The 10,477-nt window shown below is 39.5% G+C and overlaps 1 protein-coding gene across 1 annotated transcript in view; it reads left to right on the top strand.

The window, feature by feature from the left end:
* SELE (selectin E) overlaps window positions 1–2,438 on the top strand; it is a 42,193-nt gene extending 39,755 nt beyond the window's left edge. Inside the window, exon 15 of the mRNA XM_025388352.1 lies at window positions 569–2,438. The gene's annotated coding sequence lies outside the window, so the exon portion shown is untranslated. The remainder of the gene's footprint in view (window positions 1–568) is intronic.
* Window positions 2,439–10,477: the final 8,039 nt, after the last annotated feature.

Genomic DNA, 10,477 nt, shown 5'->3' on the forward strand with positions numbered 1-10,477 from the left:
AGACAGAGAGAAGTTAAGTAAATTGCCTGAAATCTCACAGCGAGTAAGTGGTGTAGCCAGGATCCAAACCCAGGCAGTCTGGTTCTAAAATTTGTGTTCTTAACTACTCTGACCTGCTTTGAGAGAATTTGGAAGGGTCAAGTCCCTCTGAATACTTTTTAAAAAATTAAAATAACTTTTTTTGTGTGTGCGGTTTTAAGTTTACAGAAAAACTGAGCAGAAAGCACAAAGAGTTCCAACATATCTCCTCACCACCCCCTCCAATTACGCCTGTTATTAACATCTTATATTAGTGTTACAACTGGATGGGCCAACATTGATACATTATTATTCATTAATGTCCACAGGCTACAGTAGAATTCACTCTATGTTGTATATTCTGTAGGTTTTGACAGATGTATAATATGTATCCATCGTCACTGTCCTAACTGAATAGAATTCGATGTTCCTACATGGTCTATCCCAGTCAGAGTGTATACAGTAGTCTGTGTTAGAAGGTACATTTTGTTGTCATGATCAGTATGCAGAATATTAAGTGTTCTGATGACATGCATGTTTATATTTGCAGAAACACAGGTGCGTCTGGGGAACTAGAGGGATACATTGAAGTTAACAGAGACAGATAACTCTCCTCGGGTCTCTGGCCCTTCTTGCCTACTATGCCAGATGTCTTTATGGCTGAAATCGCAACACCCACCACCACTTCAATAGATCAAAGTCCAGTGGGCAAGGTCAGCCTTCAACTGAAAAGACTCAGTGTTCTCTTTCCAGTTCTCAGGATTAAGAGTGTTGGCTAATGAAGGGAAAGGATATTTTCTTCCAAGAAAAGGTGAAGAGACCAAGACTCTGAAATCTCAGAATTCCTTTTCTAACTCTCCCTTGCTCGCTATAAAATCTTGGCACAGAAACACAATATTTTGTGACTTTCTTTCTTTTGCCCTTCACAGTGTTTCGACAGCTGATTACACAGTTGCTGTCACAAGAATGAATAATAATTAACAAGAGTTTAGAGGAAAAAATGGCTTAAAATATTATAACTTAAAAAAATAACAGATGTTGAATGCCCACAGGCAAATGCATGGAGGGTTGTTAATGGTGCAAATCCTACTGAAGACTCTGTGTGAGGGTTGCTATGTACAGTTTAATCACTTTCATCCCTATGGGATTCAGTGTTTCTTAAAGAGTTCTTAAAGATTGTGATCTTTTTACTTGCATTGAATATATTATAATCTTCCATAATTCTTCATTCAATACAAGTGTTGTAGGGACTTAAAAAACTTGTAAATGTTGTAAACTATGATCTGGTAAAAGTTACTTATTCTAGATTACCCCCTCGCTGTTTATTAATAAATTATGTTACATCTGTTATAAATTTATTTCAAAAAGGGAAACTATTGTCCCCTAGCAAGGCATGATGTTAACCAGAATAAAGTTCTGAATGTTTTTACTACAGTTGTTTTTTGAAAACATGGTAGAATTGGAGAGTAAAAACTGAATGGAAGGTTTGTATGTTGTCAGGTATTTTTTCAGAAATAAGGGATTTCCATGATGAAAAACTTCCACGAGGCCAAATGTTTGGAACTAATAAAAGCATAAGTGCAAACACACGAAGGTATAATTTTATGAATGTCTTTGTTGGAAAAGAATGCAGAAAGATGGATGTGCTTCGCATTCCTACAAAGATGTTTGTCAGATGTGATATGTAAACATAATTCTTGTACATTATGGACGATTTTAAATTCACAATAGAAACTCACCATGTAAAAGAGTCATCTGGTAGATTTTTAACGAATGAAGATGTCTAATAGTTATTCCCTATTTGTTTTCTTCTGTATGTTAGGGTGCTCTGGAAGAGAGGAATGCCTGTGTGAGCAAGAATTTATGTTTATTTATAAGCAGATTTAACAATTCCAAAGGAATCTCCAGTTTTCAGTTGATCACTGGCAATGAGAAATTCTCAGTCAGTAATTGCCAAAGCTGCTCTAGCCTTGCAGAGTGTGAGAACCAAAACTCTCCTACACTTCCATTAGCTTAGCATGTGTTGAAAAAAAAAGTTTCAGAGAAGTTCTGGCTGAACACTGGCAATGGCAAAGCCAACAGTCAAAACAGAGATGTGATAAGGATCAGAACAGCAGAGGTTCTTTTAAAGGGGCAGAAAAACTCTGGGAAATAAGAGAGAACAACTACTGTGATCAGGCTATGCATGGAATAAATTGTTATTTTCTTTGAAATTGTTTAAGTGTTGTACATATTTATGTAAACTCCATTAGAAATTAGCTGTGTGAAATACCAGTGTGGTTTGTGTTTGAGTTTTATTGAGAATTTTAAATTATAACTTAAAATATTTTATAATTTTTAAAGTATATATTTATTTAAGCTTATGTCAGACCTATTTGACATGACACTATAAAGGTTGACAATAAATATGCTTATGTTTATCTCTGTGTTAAGGCTCTTTCTTAAAAATTTTATTTAGATAAGACTCACATTCCATAAAATCCACCCTTTAAAAATGTATGTGATTGTACAGCTATCACCATTGTTTAACTCCAGAAGATTTCTATCACCTTGATAAAGCATTATTTCTCAGTGTGTCTGTGAGAGTATTTCTGAAGAGATTAGTATTTAATTGGTAGACTAAGAGGATTGCCTTCACCAAGGTGGGTGGTCATGATCCAACCCACTGAGGGCCTGTGTAGAGCAAACAGAGTGAATTCACTCTCTTTCTAAGCTGGGACACCCATCTTCTCCTACCCTCCAACACTGGTACTCTTGGTTCTAGGGCCTTTGGACTTTGAAGTATTCCACTGGCTTTCCTGGTTCTCAGCTTGTAGACAGCAGGCCAAGGGACTTCTCAGCTTCCATAATTGTGTGAGACAATTTCTATAACAAAATACCACACCCCCACACCCCAACACACACACACACACACACACACACACACACACACACACCCTATTGGTTCTATTTCTCTGGAGAACTCCAACTAACACATGTCCCTTCATGAGAATTGGCTACTTAGACTAGGTCTCCTCTTTAATGCCCTCGTAACCCATATTTCTCTTCCTTCCTTTAACTGTAATAAATAACTATACATTATTACTTGCATAATTGTTTGTTTAATATCTGTCTTCCCCACTAAATTCTAAGTTCCTCAGGGGTAGAGAAAAATTACCTTGTTCATTGCTGTATTCTCAGAGCCTAGCACATTCCTGGTGCAGAGTGGACATCCAACAAATATTTATAGAATGAATAAATCAATGCAAGAGAATTCAGACACAACATTCACAGTTGTAAATATCAAGAAAATAGAGTAAATTTGTTTAACAAACATCTAATTTTGGAAGCAAGATATATCTGCCAGCAGTGTAACTGTCCAATGGGTTCATTTTGTTTGCTGCCCAGATAAAGCTGATTTATCAAGATGGGAATTGCAATAGAGAAAAAATTTAATTCATGCAGAGCTGGCCAAATGGGAGACCAGGGTTTTGTTATTACTGAAATCAGCCTCTCCCAAAATTCTAAGGCTAGGATTTTTCAAGGATAGTTTGGCAGGCAGAGGAATGGGTGCTATGCAATCATAGTGGTGTGGAAAATGGTCCTTGTGCATGCTAAGTCTGTTTCTGGGTGGAGCCACAGGACTTGTTGGTGGGTCCAGGTAGAGCCACCAGTTGAAATGTAAGAATCTGAAAAGACATCTTAAAAGCCCAATCAGGTTCTATGATAGTGCTGTTATCTGCAGGAGTAATTGGGGATGTTGTGAATCTTGTCACCCCTGGAATAACAGTTGGTAATTGTTTACCTCTACACCTTAGCAGAATTCAGGCTTCTCTCATCCTCCTAACCTTTCATTGGTGGTCTTTTATTAGCTTTACAAAGGCAGTTCAGTTTAGGAGAAGGGCTATTATCATTTAAACTATAAACTAAATTTCTGCCAAAGATAGCTTGGCTCAAGCCCAGGAATTATTAAGGGCAGTCTGGAAGCTACAGGCAAGATAGGGGTTGGTTATATCAGATGTCTTTCACTGTCATAATTTTTTCACTATTATAATTTTTGTGAAGGCAGTTTTAATAGTGCAGCATAGACTTGAAACAAATGAGGAGAAACCAGAAGGGGAGTGGGGGCTCACGCCTGTAATCCCAGCACTTTGGGAGGTCGAGGCAGGTGAATCACCTGAGGTTAGGAGTTTGAGACCAGCCTGGCCAACATGGCAAAACCCCATCTCTACTAAAAATACAAAAAACGTAGCCGGGTATGGTGGCACATGCCTGTAGTCCCAGCTGCTTGGGAGGCTGAGGCACGAGAATCACTTGAACCAGGGAGACGGAGGCTGCAGTGAGCCAAGATCACGCCACTGCACTCCAGCCTGGGCAACAGAGTGAGACCCTGTCTAAAATCAAACAAACAAAAAAACAAAAACAAAAACAAAAACAGCAACAACAAATAAGAAGAAATCTGATGGTTAGAAATAAGGAAATGTTTAATGGCCTGGAGGTTCAATGAGGTAGGAGTAAAAAGCATTGCAATGAGATACTTGAGCAATACACTTGGGAGAATAGGAGACAGTAGTTAAAGAGTGAAGTGTTGGGCCAGGTGCGGTGGCTCACGCCTGTAACCCCAGCACTTTGGGAGGCCGAGGCGGGTGGATCACCTGAGGTCGGGAGTTCAAGACCAGCCTGACCAACATGGAGAAACCCTGTCTCTACTAAAAAAAATACAAAATTAGCCAGGCATGGTGGCGCATGCCTGTAATCCCAACTACTCGAGAGGCTGAGGCAGGAGAATCGCTTGAACCCGGGAGGCAGAGGTTGCAGTGAGCCGAGATTGCGCCATTGCACTCCAGCCTGGGCAAACAGAGCGAAACTCCATCTCACAAAAAAAAAGAGTGAAGTGTTTGATTGTGTGACTTTAGAGATGGTACAGTCTTAGGTGATGTTGAGATTGAGGCTGTGCCTAGAGAAGGAGGTAGCTCAAGTCTAGTGGAGGAAAATGTCATTGGAGAGCTGAGGATGTGGGCTGTGGTATGGATTGTGCCATGGATGGTGAAGTCCCATAAGACTATGAGAAGTGCTTACAGGGGAAGGAAGATCAGGAGCCAGGTGCCAAAGCCATCCTTGCATGAGCAGTTGGGAGTTGGGAGGTCACTACAATGAGGACAGTGAGATGGTTTATCTCAGTGTCACAAGCTTCAAAGAAGCAGAGTTATTTTATTTATTCTTTGTTTTTTTTGTTTTTTTTTTTTTTTTTTTTTTTTTTTTACAAGAGGGCAGATGAACAAAGATATACAGGAGGCCCTCATTATAAAGGAGAAGATTGCCCCTGCCTTCCAACCCTGAAGTGTTCGCTGTGTGGAGAATAAATATTGTCATCTTGAGAGATCTGCAGGGGAAGTGATGTCCTTGGGAGGCAGTCGGGCTGATGACAAAGCAACAAGGTAGGAGAAAAATTTGAAAAGGAGACTGGAAGATTGAGGGGAGTTTAGTGATGGTGAAGACAGGAATCCCAGGGATGGCTAGGAAGCATTTGGGATGAAAATCAAGGTTGGGTCAGGAGAGAGCAGTTTAGGTGAACAGTCTAGGAGATAGATGACAGACAATAAGAGTGGCTTACATGCCAAATGTAAGAAAACGTGAGCAGTGGTGTTTTGTCCTGATAGGATTGTGGAGGTAGGTGGGCAGTTAGTCACATTCCTTCTACCCATAATAAACTGATAGCAACTGCAGTGAGTGCAGCCTTGGTTGGCAGCAAAGAGCGAATAAACCTTCGGTCATCTGTAATGGAGGTGTAGGCTAGGGAACGGTTGGGTAGTTGTCCTTTAACCATCCCTTGGACCCAGTGATGCTGCTTTCAATAGCATTCACTGGTACTTCCCTCATGTCTCTTGACAGGCAAGTGGTTCTTCAGCATTGGGTCCTCTCTCCAGGGTTTTGTGATGGTTTTACAATGCTCACCAACTCAATCTAGTTCTATGTTTTGAGGGCCACAAAACAGTCTAATAACCACTCTTCGTTACCACCCATCAAATGGCTGTTAATATATCTCCATGACCTTTCCTATTCCAAATCTTCTTTTGGCTGAATGTACATTAAATTTTTTTTTTTATTGAAGTGAAGTTCACATAACATAAAACAGCCATCTTAAAGTGTACAATCCAGTGACATTTATCACATTGTATAACCATCTCTGATATGGTTTGGATCCATGTTCTCACTCAAATCTCATGTCAAATTGTAATCCCCAATGTTGGAGGTGGGGCCTGGTAGGAGGTGATTGGATCATGAGGGTGGGGTTTCTCATGAATGATTTAGTAGTACCATCCTCTTAGTACTGTCCTCATGATAGTGAATGAGTTCTCACGAGATCTGACTGTTTAAAAGTGACTGTCACCTCCCCACATCCCGCTCTTGCTCCTGCTTTTGCCATGTAATATGCCTGCTCCCCTTTCACCTTCTGCCATGATTGTAAGCTTCCTGAGGCCTCACCAGAAACAGCAGATATTGGCACCATGCTTCCTGTAAAGCTTGCAGAAGTGTAAGCCAATTAAACATCTTTTCTTTATAAATTACCAAGTCTCAGGTAATTCTTTATAACAATGCAAGAATGGCCTAACAAAATCTCTATCTAGTTCCAAAATATTTTTATCAGAAGAAAACTCTGTACCCTATAAGCAGTTAGTCCCCATTTCCTCCTCACCCCCTGGGAACCTCTAATCTACTTTCTGTCTCTATGGATTTACCTCTTCTATATATTTCATATAAATGGAATCAGACAACATATAACCTTTTGTATCTGGCTTCTTTTGGAACAGGAATTAAAAGAAATTAAATAATGTGTAAGCAGAAACTCAGTTGTATGTAAAAAACCCAATTCCCCGTGAGAAAGAGAAAGAGCTGGAGTCCTTTAAAAATAAACTGCCTGTTTTTCTGGGGCTAGTGAGCCTTATCTCTCCCCCTTTCCCAGGCATTATTAAGACACTGATTCCCTAGCTGTGCAGCTGCAAGGTCACTAGACAGATAAACTCAAGTTGCAAAACATATTTCTCCTTGAAAAGTAAGAAATGATGTAATGCATGTCTCAATTAATTGAATAACTGTCTTTGTTTCTCACTTCTGTAGTATGCTTCCTCCTGCACAGATCCCCCTCTCCCCCACCCCACAAAATGCTAAAAAGGTAACTTAACTCTTTGTTCAGGGCTCAGTCCTTTGGATGTTAATCTGACTTGGCCAGTGCACCTAAAAAATAAATATCCTCCTGAACCCCATTTGTCTCTGATTCCTTAAAAAATCCCACAATATTTCCACTAGCAAAATTTGTTGACACATTGGATATGAGTTGTGAAAAAAAGAGAGGTGTCTCAGTTAACTCCAAAAGTTTTGGTCTGAGTAACTGGAAGGATGGAGTTATAATCTACTGAGATGGAAAGGCTGTGGAAAGAGCCCTACAGATTGGAGGAAAAATTCAGAAGTTCAGTTTGGGAGATGTAAAATATAAGAGGCTTATTGAACAACTAAATTTGGGGATGGAGATGTTGAGTAGGCATTTGGCTGCAGGAGAATGGTTCTGGCTGTACAGAATTTAGAAATCATTAGCATTTAAATGGTATTCAAAGTCAAGGGAGTGAATTGGATTACCAAGTTAGTGAGGTTAGACACAGAAGAGCAAAGCGGTGATCTCTGGAGTACTCCAAGGGTTTGGAGGTTGGGGAGATGAGGAGAATCAACATGATACAGAAGAAATAGCCAGTGAAGTAGAAGAAAAACCAGGGGCTCCCTGGTGAAGTAAGATGAGGATGGAGAATAGACTGTTGGTGTTAGTGAAGTGTAGGACCTTGGTGAGAGCAGTCTTAGGGAATTGGTGTGGCTGAAAGCCTGATTGGACAAGCTTCAAGAGAGAATTACAGCCTGAGCAACATAGTGAGATCCTGTCTCTACAAAAAAATAAAAATAAAAAAATTAGCCGAGGGTTGGGGCATGCACCTGTAGTCCTAGCTACATGGAAGGCTGAGGGAGAAGAGGCACTAGACCCTAGAATTACTTGAGTGCAATGAGCTATGATCCTACCACTGCACTCTAGTCTGAGTGACAAAGCAGCATTCCCATCTCTTAGAGAAAGAGATAGAGAGATTGAGAGAATTAGAGGAGAGGACTTAGAAAAAAGCAAATCTAGATATTTCTTTCAGGGTATAGTAGGAGCATTTGGAACTTTCACAAGTCTCCCTGGCTCCACATTTGTCCCCATTTTACCATGTCTTCCAAGCTCCTGCCATAAGTTCAGCTTAATGATCAAGAGCAGGGGATTTGGAACTGACTGGCCTCTGTTCAAATTCCCAACTGTGTCTCTTACTAGTTATGTGACTAAGGCAACTTTCTTTTTATTCTTTTTTTTTTTTTTAATTATACTTTAACTTCTGGGATACATGTGCAGAACGTGCAGGTTTGTTACATAGGTATGCATGTGCCACAGTGGTTTGCTGCACTCATCAACCTGTCATCTACATTAGGTATCTCTCCTAATGCTGTTCCTAGCCTTGCCCCCCATCCCCTGACATGCCCCAGTGTGTGATGTTCCCCTCCCTGTGTCCATGTGTTCTCATTGTTTAACTCCCACTTATGAGTGAGAACGGGCAATGTTTGGTTTTCTGTTCCAGTGTTAGTTTGCTGAGAATGACGGTTTCCAACTTCATCCATGTCCCTGCAAAGGACATGAACTCATCCTTTTTTAGAGCTGCATAGTATTCCATGATGTATATGTGCCACATTGTCTTTATCCAGTTTATCATTGATGGGCATTTGGGTTGGTTCCAAGTCTTTGCTATTGTGAATAGTGCCTCAATAAACATATGTGTGCATGTGTCTTTATAGTAGAATGATTTATAATCCTTTGGGTCTACATCCAGTAATGGGATTGCTGGGTCAAATGGTATTTCTGGTTATAGATCCTTGAGAAATCACCACACTGTCTTCCACAATGATTGAACTAATTTACACTCCCACCAACACTGTAAAAAGCGTTCCTATTTCTCCACATCCTCTCCAACATCTGTTGTTTCCTGACTTTTTAATAATCACCTTTCTAACTGGCATGAGATGGTATCTCATTGTGGGTTTGATTTGCATTACTCTAATGACCAGTGATGATGAGCATTTTTTCATGTTTGTTGACCACATAAATGTCTTCTTTTGAGAAGTATCTGTTCATATCCTTTGCTCACTTTTCAATGGGGTTGTTTGTTTTTCTTGTAAATTTGTTTAAGTTCCTTGTAGATTTTGGATATTGGCCCTTTATCAGATGGATAGATTGCAAAAATTTTCTCGCATTCTGTAGGTTGCCTGTTCATTCTGATGATAGTTTTTTTTTTTTCTTTTTTTTTTTTCTGTGCAGAAGCTCTTTAGTTTAATTAGATCCCTTTTGTCAATTTTGACTTTTGTTGCCGTTGCTTTTGCTGTTTTAGTTATGAAGTCTTTGCCCATATCTATGTCCTGAATGGTATTGCCTAGGTTTTCTTTTAGGGTTTTTATGGTTTTAGGTCTTTTGTTTAAGTCTTTAATCCATCTTGAGTTAATTTTTGTATAAGGTGTAAGGAAGGGATCCAGTTTCAGTTTTCTGAATATGGCTAGCCAGTTTTCACAACATCTTTTATTAAATATGGAATCCTTTCCCCATTGCTTGTTTTTGTCAGGCTTGTCAAAGATCAGATGGTTGTAGATGTGTGGTGTTATTTCTGATGCCTCTGTTCTGTTCCACTGGTGTATATATCTGGTTTGGTACCAGTACCATGCTGTTTTGGTTACTATTGCCTTGTAGTATAGTTTAAAGACAGGTAGCATGATGCCTCCATCTTTGTTCTTTTTGCTTAGGATTTCCTTGGCTATATAAGCTCTTTTTTGGTTCCATGTGAAATTTAAAGTAGTTTTCTCTAATTCTGTGAAGAAAGTCAATGGTAGCTTGATGGGGACAGCATTGAATCTATAAATTACTTTGGGCAGTATGGCCATTTTCACAATATTGAGACTTCCTATCCATGAGCATAGAATGTTTTTCCATTCTATGGAATGTGTCCTCTCTTATTTCCTTGAGCAGTGGTTTGTAGTTCTCCTTGAAGAGGTCCTTCACATTCCTTGTAAGTTGTATTCCTAGGTATTTTATTCTTTTTGTAGCAATTGTGAATGGGAGTTCACTCATAATTTGGCTCTCTGTTTGTCTATTACTGCTGTATAGGAATGCTTGTGATTTTTGCACATTGATTTTGTAATCTGAGACTTTCCTGAAGTTGCTTATAAGCTTAAGGAAATTTTGGGCTGAGACGATGGGATTTTCTAAATATACAATCATGTCATCTGCAAACAGACACAATTTGACTTCCTCTCTTCTATTTAAATACCCTTTATTTCTTTCTCTTGCCTGATTGCCCTGGCCAGAACTTCCAATACTATGTTGAACAGGAGTGGTGAGAGAGGGCATTCTTGTCTTGTGCCA

Source organism: Theropithecus gelada, chromosome 1 (genome assembly GCF_003255815.1).
Source record: "Theropithecus gelada isolate Dixy chromosome 1, Tgel_1.0, whole genome shotgun sequence".
NCBI lineage: Eukaryota > Metazoa > Chordata > Mammalia > Primates > Cercopithecidae > Theropithecus > Theropithecus gelada.